General features: G+C 37.6%; 1 pseudogene; it reads left to right on the top strand.

Moving 5' to 3' along the window:
* The first annotated feature begins 6,429 nt into the window (after positions 1–6,429).
* LOC102842531 lies at positions 6,430–6,922 on the top strand (annotated as a pseudogene).
* The last annotated feature ends 2,355 nt before the right edge of the window (positions 6,923–9,277 follow it).

Genomic DNA, 9,277 nt, shown 5'->3' with positions numbered 1-9,277 from the left:
GGAGTGTCGGGGACAGGTTTGTAGGGTATACCCTTTGGTCGGTTGATGATGCATGGAGGGGATTGGAACCATGACAATGAAACGTTGAAGAGTTATGGGATGAGATCAAGAACATCAGACAGGAAGAAAGCAAAAGGTCGTTAAGAAGACAAGAAAGAAGGAAAAAACCAAAATGGATATCAGAAAAGACTGACACTTGTTCTCCAGTGTACAGAATGCTAAAACAAATGGAAGAAATGATGAAGTAAAAAAGTTGAACAGAAAACTTCAAAGGGCAGCTCAAGAAGACAAAGTCAAATATTATTAAGAAACGTGAAAAGACCAGGTGTTAGAAAACCAAAAGGGAAGAACACACTCAGCATTTGTCAACCTTAAAGAACTGAAGAAAAATTCAATCCTCGACTTGCAATATTGAAGCATTCTATGGGCAAAATATTGAATGATACAGAAAGCATCAAAAGAAGATGGAAGGAAGAAGACAGAGTGAATGTACCAAAAAGAAATGGTCGATGTTCAACCATTTCAAGAGATAGCATATGATCAAGAGCCAGTGGTACTTCTTCTCAGAAACCCTATACAGGTTCACTCGATGGAACCGAATCTATGGCTCTTGACAACAGTAACAATGGTACTGAAGAAAGAGATCCATGATGCACTGGCAATGGCAAAGAACAGAGCTCCAGGAATTGATAGAATGCAAATAGAAGTCTTTTAACAAACTGATGCAGTACTGTAGGCACTCACTCATGTATGTATGCCAAGAAATTTGGAAGATAGCTACCTGGCCAACTGATCGGAAGAGATCCATATCTGTACCAATTCCAAAGAGAGGTGACCCAACGGAATGAGGAAATCATCTGACAATATCATTAATATCACAAGAAAGTATGATTTTGCTAAAGATAACTGAAAACTGCTACAACAGTACATTGACAGGGAACTGCCAGAGGTTCAAGCCAGATTCAGAAGAGGACATGGAACAAGGGATATCATTGCTGATGTCAGATGGATCGTGGCTAAAAGCAGAGGGCACCAGAAAGATGTTTACCTGTGCTTTATTTATTATGGAAAAACTTTGACTGTGGATCATGACAAGCTATGGATAATATTGCGATGAATGGTTATTCCAGAATACTTAAGTGTACTCATGAAGAACTTGTACATACACCAAGAAGAAGTCTTCGAACAGAACAAGGGGACACTGAATGGTTTAAAATCAGGAAAGATGTGCACCAGAGTTGTATTCTTTTACCATACTTATTCAATCTGTATGCTGATCAAATAATCTAAGAAGCTGGATTATGTGAAGAAGAATGTGGCATCAGCATTAAAGTAAGACTCATTAACAACCTGCAATATGCAGATGCTACAACCTTGTTTGGTTTAAGAGAACTTAAAATACTTACTAATGTAGTTTAAGAGAACTTAAAATACTTACTAATGAAGATCAAAGACCACAACCCCCAGTATGAGTTGTACCTCAATGTAAAGAAAACAAAAATCCTCACAACTGGACCAACGAATAACATCATGATAAATGGAGAAAAGACTGAAGTTGTCAAAGACTTCATTTTGCTTGGGCCCACATTAACTCTCATGTAAACAGCAGTCAAAAAATCAAATGACTTATTGCATTAGGCAAATCCGCTGTACAAGACCTCTTTAAAGTGTTCAAGAACAAAGATGTCAGTTTGAGAACTAGGGTGCACCTGACCCAAGTCATGAATTTTCAATAGCATTATGTGCATGTGAAAGTTGGACAATGAATCAGGAAGACCGTAGAGAAATTGAGCTCTGGTGCTGGAGAAGAATATTAAAAGTACCATGGACTGCAAGAAGAACAAACAAATCTGTGTTGGAAGAAGTGCAGCCAGAATGCTCCTTTGAAGTCAGAATGGCCAGATGTTGTCTATCATACTTTGGACATAGTATTAGGAGGGACCAGAGCCTGGAGAAAGACATCATGTTTGGTAAAGTAGAAGGTCAGCATAAAAGAGGAAGACCCTCAGTGAGATGGACTGGCATGGCACAGTGTCAGAAGCAATGGGATCCAGCACAACAAGGATTGTGACGATAGTACAGGTCTGAGCAGTATTTCATTCTGTTGTACAAAGGGTCACTATGAATCAGAACCAACTCAACAGCACATAACAACAAGATATAAAAACTATCCCTTATTTTCCTGCTGAAGACTTTCAGAACTCATGAAGGCCTGAACTGGGAGACATGAAAATTTTAACTCTGAATAACTTTAGCATTTGAAATAATACTAAAGTAGACTGGAATTAATTATGAGATCAGAGAAAATGTGTTAATGCTTAAAATAGATGATTTTTTAAAATGATTTAAGAGACAAGGGGGGAAAACAGAGGATATGTCCAACATTTCATCAAGGATGGGAAACAATTGTTTCACAGTAAGAATTAAAAGGAGTATGATAGGAAAGAATAAGGAAGAACTTCATACAATTTTGGAGATTGGAATGTTGATGTTGTTAGATGCCATTGAGTCATTTCAGACTCATAGCAACCCTATGCACACCAGAACAACACACAATAGTTGTCACGCTTCAGTCCATTTCTACCGCCAATGTGCCAATCCATTTCATTGGGGGATATCATCTATTTGGCTGACCCTCCACTTCACCAAGCATGATGCCTAGTGTGGTGCTGTGGGCTAATGTGTTGGACTGCAAGGTCATTTTGAACTGCCAGGTCAGAAGTTTAAACTCACCAGCCACTCCTCAGAAACCCTATATGGAGTCGCTATGAGTCAGAACCGACTTAACAACAACAACAAGTATTCCTTTGTTCTGTTCGAATGACTACCTCATGAGTACAGTTAAGAATTGTTTGGAATACCCATTCTTCGCAATGTTATTCCTAGCTTGTCATGATTCATACAATCGACAGCCTTTGCACAGCAAAGAAAGCAAAAATAAACATATTTCTGGTATTCATTTTTGTTGGACAAGATTCATCTGACATCAGCAATGACATCTCTAGTTCCATGTTCCTTCCTACATCTGGTTGAATTTCTTGCAGTTCTCTGTCGATGTACTGTTAAAGTAGTTTTTGAATCATGTTCAGCAAAATTTTACTTACATATTATATTAAGGACATTGCTCAGTGATTTTCACATTCCATTGGTTCATATCTCTTTGGAAAGGACACAAATGTGGATCTTTAACTTCATTGTCTTAGTGCTTTTAAAAAAAACTCTGAAAGCCTCAATGTTGATCAATGCTATTTAATTTTTCATAGATACAATGTCCAGGTATGTAAAAAGCAGCAAAGAATCCCTGGTGGCACAGTGGTTAAGCACTCAACTGCGAACCAAAAGTTGTGTTTTTCCAACTCACCAAGTGCTCCATGAAAGACGGATATGGCAGTCAACTCTCCTTGGAAACTCTATGGGGTAGTTGTATTCTGTCTGATAGGGTCATTGTGAGTTGGAATCAGCTCAATGTCATCAGATTTTAATAAACAGCAAGATGCTTGGAATTAATATATAAATTAGAGCAAGGCATGCAACACAATGCAACTAAAAGTACAATCTAATCATGTGCTTCAGAAAATAGAAAAGCATTCAACGGAAGGTGTGAGGTTGATAGTTCTAAGTGACAGCAGCCTCTACCTATCAAAGAATAATGAGAGTGGCATATTGACTACTACTAATGCTCTGAAAACTAGTCCAGTGTACGGATAGGACAGCTGTCAGGGCAGAAACAGTCCTGCTCCAGCGGTAACAGCATTTGTACCAACAAATAGGCTACTGAAGTTCAGTGCCACAAATAAATTTAGTGAAACATCAGGAATAAATAGATTGAAGACATTTCTTTAACACCAAAGTCCACAGGATCTAGAGTAGTTTTTTCAATGTGTCTAATAAACCAACCACTTAGACCTTTGAGGAAAGTCGCAACAAAAATATGTAATTTTAAACTATTAAGTTGTTGAATGCCATCAAGTCATAGCAACCTTGCAGAGGGTTTCTGAGGATCACCTGGTTTGAACTGCTGACCTGTGTTGCCATCGTTTCCAACTTATTTTTACCAAAATCTGACTTGCATGTGATATTAATGATATTGTCAGATGATTTCTGCATTCTGTTGGGTCACCTGTCTTTGGAATGGGCACAAATATGGATCTCCTCCAATCAGTTGGCTAGGTCTTCCAAATTTCTTGGCATAGATGTGTGAGTGCCTCCAGTGCTGTATCAGATTTCAATTTATATTCCATCCATTCCCGGAGCCTTGTTGTTCACCAGTGCATTCAGTACCGTAGGTTCTTCATCATGTGCTAACACTTGAAATGGTTGCCCGTCGACAGTTTCTTTTTAGTGCCATGACTCTGTGTATTCTTTCCATCTTCTTTTGATGTTTTCTGCATCATTCAATAGTTTGCCCATACAATCCTACAATATTTCAAGTTGAGGCTTGAATTTGTTCTTCAATTCATTCAGCTTCAGAAATGCCGAGCTTTTTCCTCCCTTTGGTTTTCTAACTCTATGTTGTTGCACATTCCATTATCATACTTGATTCTGTCTTCTCGAGCAGTAATTTTCTGGTCCACTCTTTTATGTCCTTATTTCTTCCAGTTGCTTTAGCATCCTCTCTATGCTGTAAAGCAAGTTTCAGAGTCTCTTTTGAGATTCATGTTGGTCTTTTCCTTCTTTCTTATCTTAATGACCTTTTGCTTTCTTCCTGCATGATGTTCCTGATGTCATCCCACAACTCTTCTGCTCTTTGGTCATAAGTGTCTAATGCATCAAATCTATTCTTGAGATAGTCTCTAAATTCAGGTGGGATATGTTCAAGGTCATATTTTGACTCTCATGAACTTATTTTAATTATCTCAGCTTCAACCTGAATTTACATATGAGCAATTGATGGTCTGTACCACAGTAGACACCTTTCCTTGTTTTGGTTGATGATATTGAGCTTTCCTGCCATCTCTTTGCACAGATGTAGTCGATTCAATTCCTGTGCATTCCATCTGGTTAGGTCTAGGTATATAGTCATTTTTTTATGTTGTTTAAAAAAGGTATTTGCAACAATAAATCATTGGTCTTACAAAATTCTGTCATGTGATATCCAGCCTCATTTTATCATCAAGGCATATTTTCCAGCTACTGATCCTTCCTCTTTGTTTCTATCTTATGCATTCCAATTGTCATTAATTATCAATACATCTTGATAGTGTGTTTTGTAAATTTCAGACTGAAGAAGTTGGTAGAATTCTTCAATTTCATCATCACTGGCTTTAGTGGTTGGTGTGTAAATTTGAATATTAATGGTATTAATTGGTCTTTCTTGTAAGCTTGTAGATATTATCCTATCACAGACAGATCTCAGAACACAGAAATGTTCTTTTTATTGATAAATGCAAAACCATTCCTCTTCAATATATCATCCCCAGCATCGTAAACCATATGATTATCAGATTTAAAATACCAGTCCATTTCAGCTCACGAATTCCTAGGCTATTGATCTTTATGTGTTTCATTTTATTGTTAAACAAGTTCCAAATTTCCTAGATTCATACTTTGTACATTCCATGTTCAATTATTAATGGGTGTTTATAGCTGTTTCTCCTCATCTCAAGTTGTGCCCCAACAGCAAATGAAGGTTCCAAAAACTTTACTTCGTTTTCATCATCACAGTCAACTCTACTTCCCCAGTCACATTTTGAGTGCCCTCCAATCTGATGGGCTCATCTTCTGGCATTATCTGACAATAGTCTGGTGCTAGTCATAATTTTTTTTCATTTTCTGGTACTATATCTGACAATGTTCTACTGCTAGTCATAAGATTTTTAGTTGGTAAACATTCAGAAGTAGTCCATCTCTGTTTTTTCCTAGTCTGTCTTCATCTGGAAGCTCAACTGAAGCCTATCCACCATGGGTGACCCTGCCGGTATTTAAAATACTGATGGCATAGCTTTCAGAATCACAGCTACTCACAAGCCACCACAGTATTACAAACTGACAGATGAGTAGTGGATTAATACATTTAGGATTAATACAAAGCAAACCTGATACATTTTCCCAACAACAATTAATTCTATGTATTTTATAATTATATATGTTAATATAGGAGTCCTGGTGTGGCACTGGACTGCTAACTGAGAGGTCTGTGGGGCAAACCCACCAGTTGCTCTTCAGAAACTCTATATAGTATAGTGTAGCTATGAGTCAGAACCGACTGAATGGTACTTAACAACGACATACATTAGTAGTATAGAACATGTGGAAGCAACAGTCAAGAAATCAAGCAATGTATTGCATTAGACAAATATGTTTCAAAAGACCTCTTAAAAGTATTACAGAACAGTAGTGGCCTTGTTCTCTGCCTTGCTCATCTGTTTGTGCTGATGGTTCCCAGCTCTCACCAGCCTTGGGTCTGCTGCCTCCTTAGGCTCGAACAGCATGCCTTCAATTAAGTTGTAGAGTTCTGATGGAGAGATATTTGAAGTTGATGTGGAAATTGCCAAACAATCTGTGACTATCAAGACCATGTTGGAATATTTGGGAATGAATGATGAAAGAGATGATGACCCAGTTCCTCTACCAAATGTTAATGCAGCAATATTTAAAAAAGGTCATTCAGTGGTGCATCCATCACAAGGATGACCCACCTCCTCCTGAGGATGATGAGAACAAAGAAAAGAGAACAAACGATATCCCTTTGTGGGACCAAGAATTCCTGAAAGTTGACCAGGGCACACTTTTTGAACTTATTCTGGCTACAAACTACTCAGATATCAAAGGTTTACTTGATGTTACTTGCAAGACTGTTGCCAATATGATCAAGGAGAAAACTCCTGAAGAGATTCGTAAGACCTTCAATATAAAAAACGACTTTACTGAAGAGGAGGAAGCCCAGGTATGCAAAGACAACCAGTGGTGTGAAGAGAAGTAAAATGCTGTGACTGACACTGTAACACTGTAAGGATTATTCCAAATACTAGTTGCACTGCTCTGTTTATAATTGTTAATATTAGACAAACAGGAGACAAATGCAGCAAGCTGCAAATCAACTGTATTCGCAGAATATTGTCTTCATTGCATGTGTAGTACAGATTGTAGAACCTAGAGCTGATCAAAAGGTGTTTGTTTTTTCTTTGCTCTGAATAAAACTAAACTGTGGGTTCTTTATAGAAAGTGATATTTTGGACTTTCCCTCTTTTTATAAAGTGATTTCTGCCTAGTTTACTGTCTAGTTAGCTTTAGTGTATTGACCTTTTAAAAGTTGGCATTGTAAATAAAACAACTTGCAAAAGTGTGCAAAAAAAAAAAAGTATTACAGAACAAAGATGTCACCCTGAAAAAAAAAAAGTGTCTGTATGACCCAAGCCATGGTATTTTTCATTGTCTCATATATTTGTAACAGTTGGACACTGAATGATGAAGACCAGAGAAGAATTGATGCATTTGAATTATGGTTTTGGCAAAGAATATTGAAAGTATCATGGACTTCCAGAAGAATAAGCAAATCTGTCTTTGATGAAGTACAGCCAGAATGCTCCTTGTAGGCGAGGATGTCAAGATTTGTCTGTTATTCTTTGGACATGTTGTCAGGAGGGACAAGTCCCTGGAAAAAGAAGTCATGCGTGGTAAAGAGGAGGGTCAGCGACAAAGAGAAAGATCCCTGATGACATGGACTGACACAGTGGCGACAACATTGGGCTTAAACACAGCAATTGTAGGAATGATACATTCTTTGGGTTTCTTTTCACCATTATTGTATATCTTTTGTTTTATAATATTTAGTACATAATATTTCTTCCTCCTGATTTTGCTTTATGCAGTGATGCGGTGCCATGAATTATTTTATGTCTCTTCTAGACATGTCTTTCTAACTCCCATCAAACAACTTTTTCCAGATTGGTCTGGGTAAAAGAAAGTGGGTACAGACACTGATAGGATTATATGATTCAGTTTTGAGTGGTTATTAACAGGGTTAATCTGATTATAAAAACTTGCATTTCTAATATGTATAAAATTAGCCATATCCAAAAAAGGAACAGGAGCTCTCACTACCATCAAGGAAGAAGAGCCAGCAGTGGAGTGTGTCCTTTGGACCCCAAGATCTCCCACTGAATCTCCTTGACCCAGGCACAGAAGGCTGTGACACTGGAGGAGGAGCAGAGGAGTGGCAAAGGAGCAGCAGTAGCAGCAGAACCAAGAGCCAGAGCACTAGGCAGAGCTCTGGGCTTCCTAACCCACAGATCCAGTAAAGCTGAGTGCCCTAGGGCAGGAGAAACACTTGTGGAGTGGATGGTGAAGGACCAAGCAGTGTTTCATTCTGTTGTGCATAGCATCAATATGAGTCGGTAGTTAACTGAGGAGCTAGAGTTTAGTACCTTTCTGGCTGAAGCTTATAGTGCAATGGAGTGTCTTTTGAGCATTTATCAGCAATCCTAAAAGACCTTTGTAACCATGTTAAGCAGGACAGAGATCAGATCAAGGGGCCTGTATGCAGTCCAGCACATTAGCCCTCAGCACCACACCAGAACTCCATAGGGTACACAGGAGCTGTATGTATTTTTTTCTATGGAGCTAGATTGACATTTCCAGACACGGATTTGATCTTATCATGTTGTTTACACATTGGGGAAAACTGTTTATTAAACATTTCACGTTTACACAACCAAGTTTTGTCAAGCCAGAATTGTAGACCTTTTCTGTGCAGTGGTTTTTTAGTTGTTTTTTATAACCTGGAGATCAGATTGTGATTTCACATGATGTACACAGTGTCATTTGCTTTGTTCTGTAATACCTATACTCCTTGAACTTTTCAATAACAATTTCATGAACATATGACATATTTCCTCATTGAAAATATATTTTAAAAAAATAACATGATGTCAAACATGCACACGCACAAAGAAAAGGATCGGCAGCAACAGCAATCAAGCTTAAGGGGACAAAACAGGGTTGAAATAACATTATGTTTAATATGAAAGGGGTTGGAATCGTGAATGAATTTCACTGTGATCAATATTTCTACTTCTCTATAATGCAGTTGTATAACATTTGTAATTTTTAAAATGTAACACTAATACCTTCAAGATGTCAATTTAAAACTAATCTTAGAGAGCTAAAGAATTAGATTCTACTTTAAATGGCTAGATAAATTTAATGATAGTCTTTACTGCTTTTACATTCAAAAAGTTATTTTTGAAAGAATTTATAGCATTTTCAGCTATATGCGCATATATATGAACATATATTATGTATATATTTGTTGTTGTTGTTAGGTGCCATCGAGTAG

The sequence above is a fragment of the Chrysochloris asiatica genome, unplaced genomic scaffold, assembly GCF_000296735.1.
Source record: "Chrysochloris asiatica unplaced genomic scaffold, ChrAsi1.0 scaffold00139, whole genome shotgun sequence".
Classification (NCBI taxonomy): Eukaryota; Metazoa; Chordata; class Mammalia; order Afrosoricida; family Chrysochloridae; genus Chrysochloris; species Chrysochloris asiatica.
Note: the sequence above shows the minus strand (reverse complement) of the source record. Positions and strands in the feature narration are given on the sequence as shown.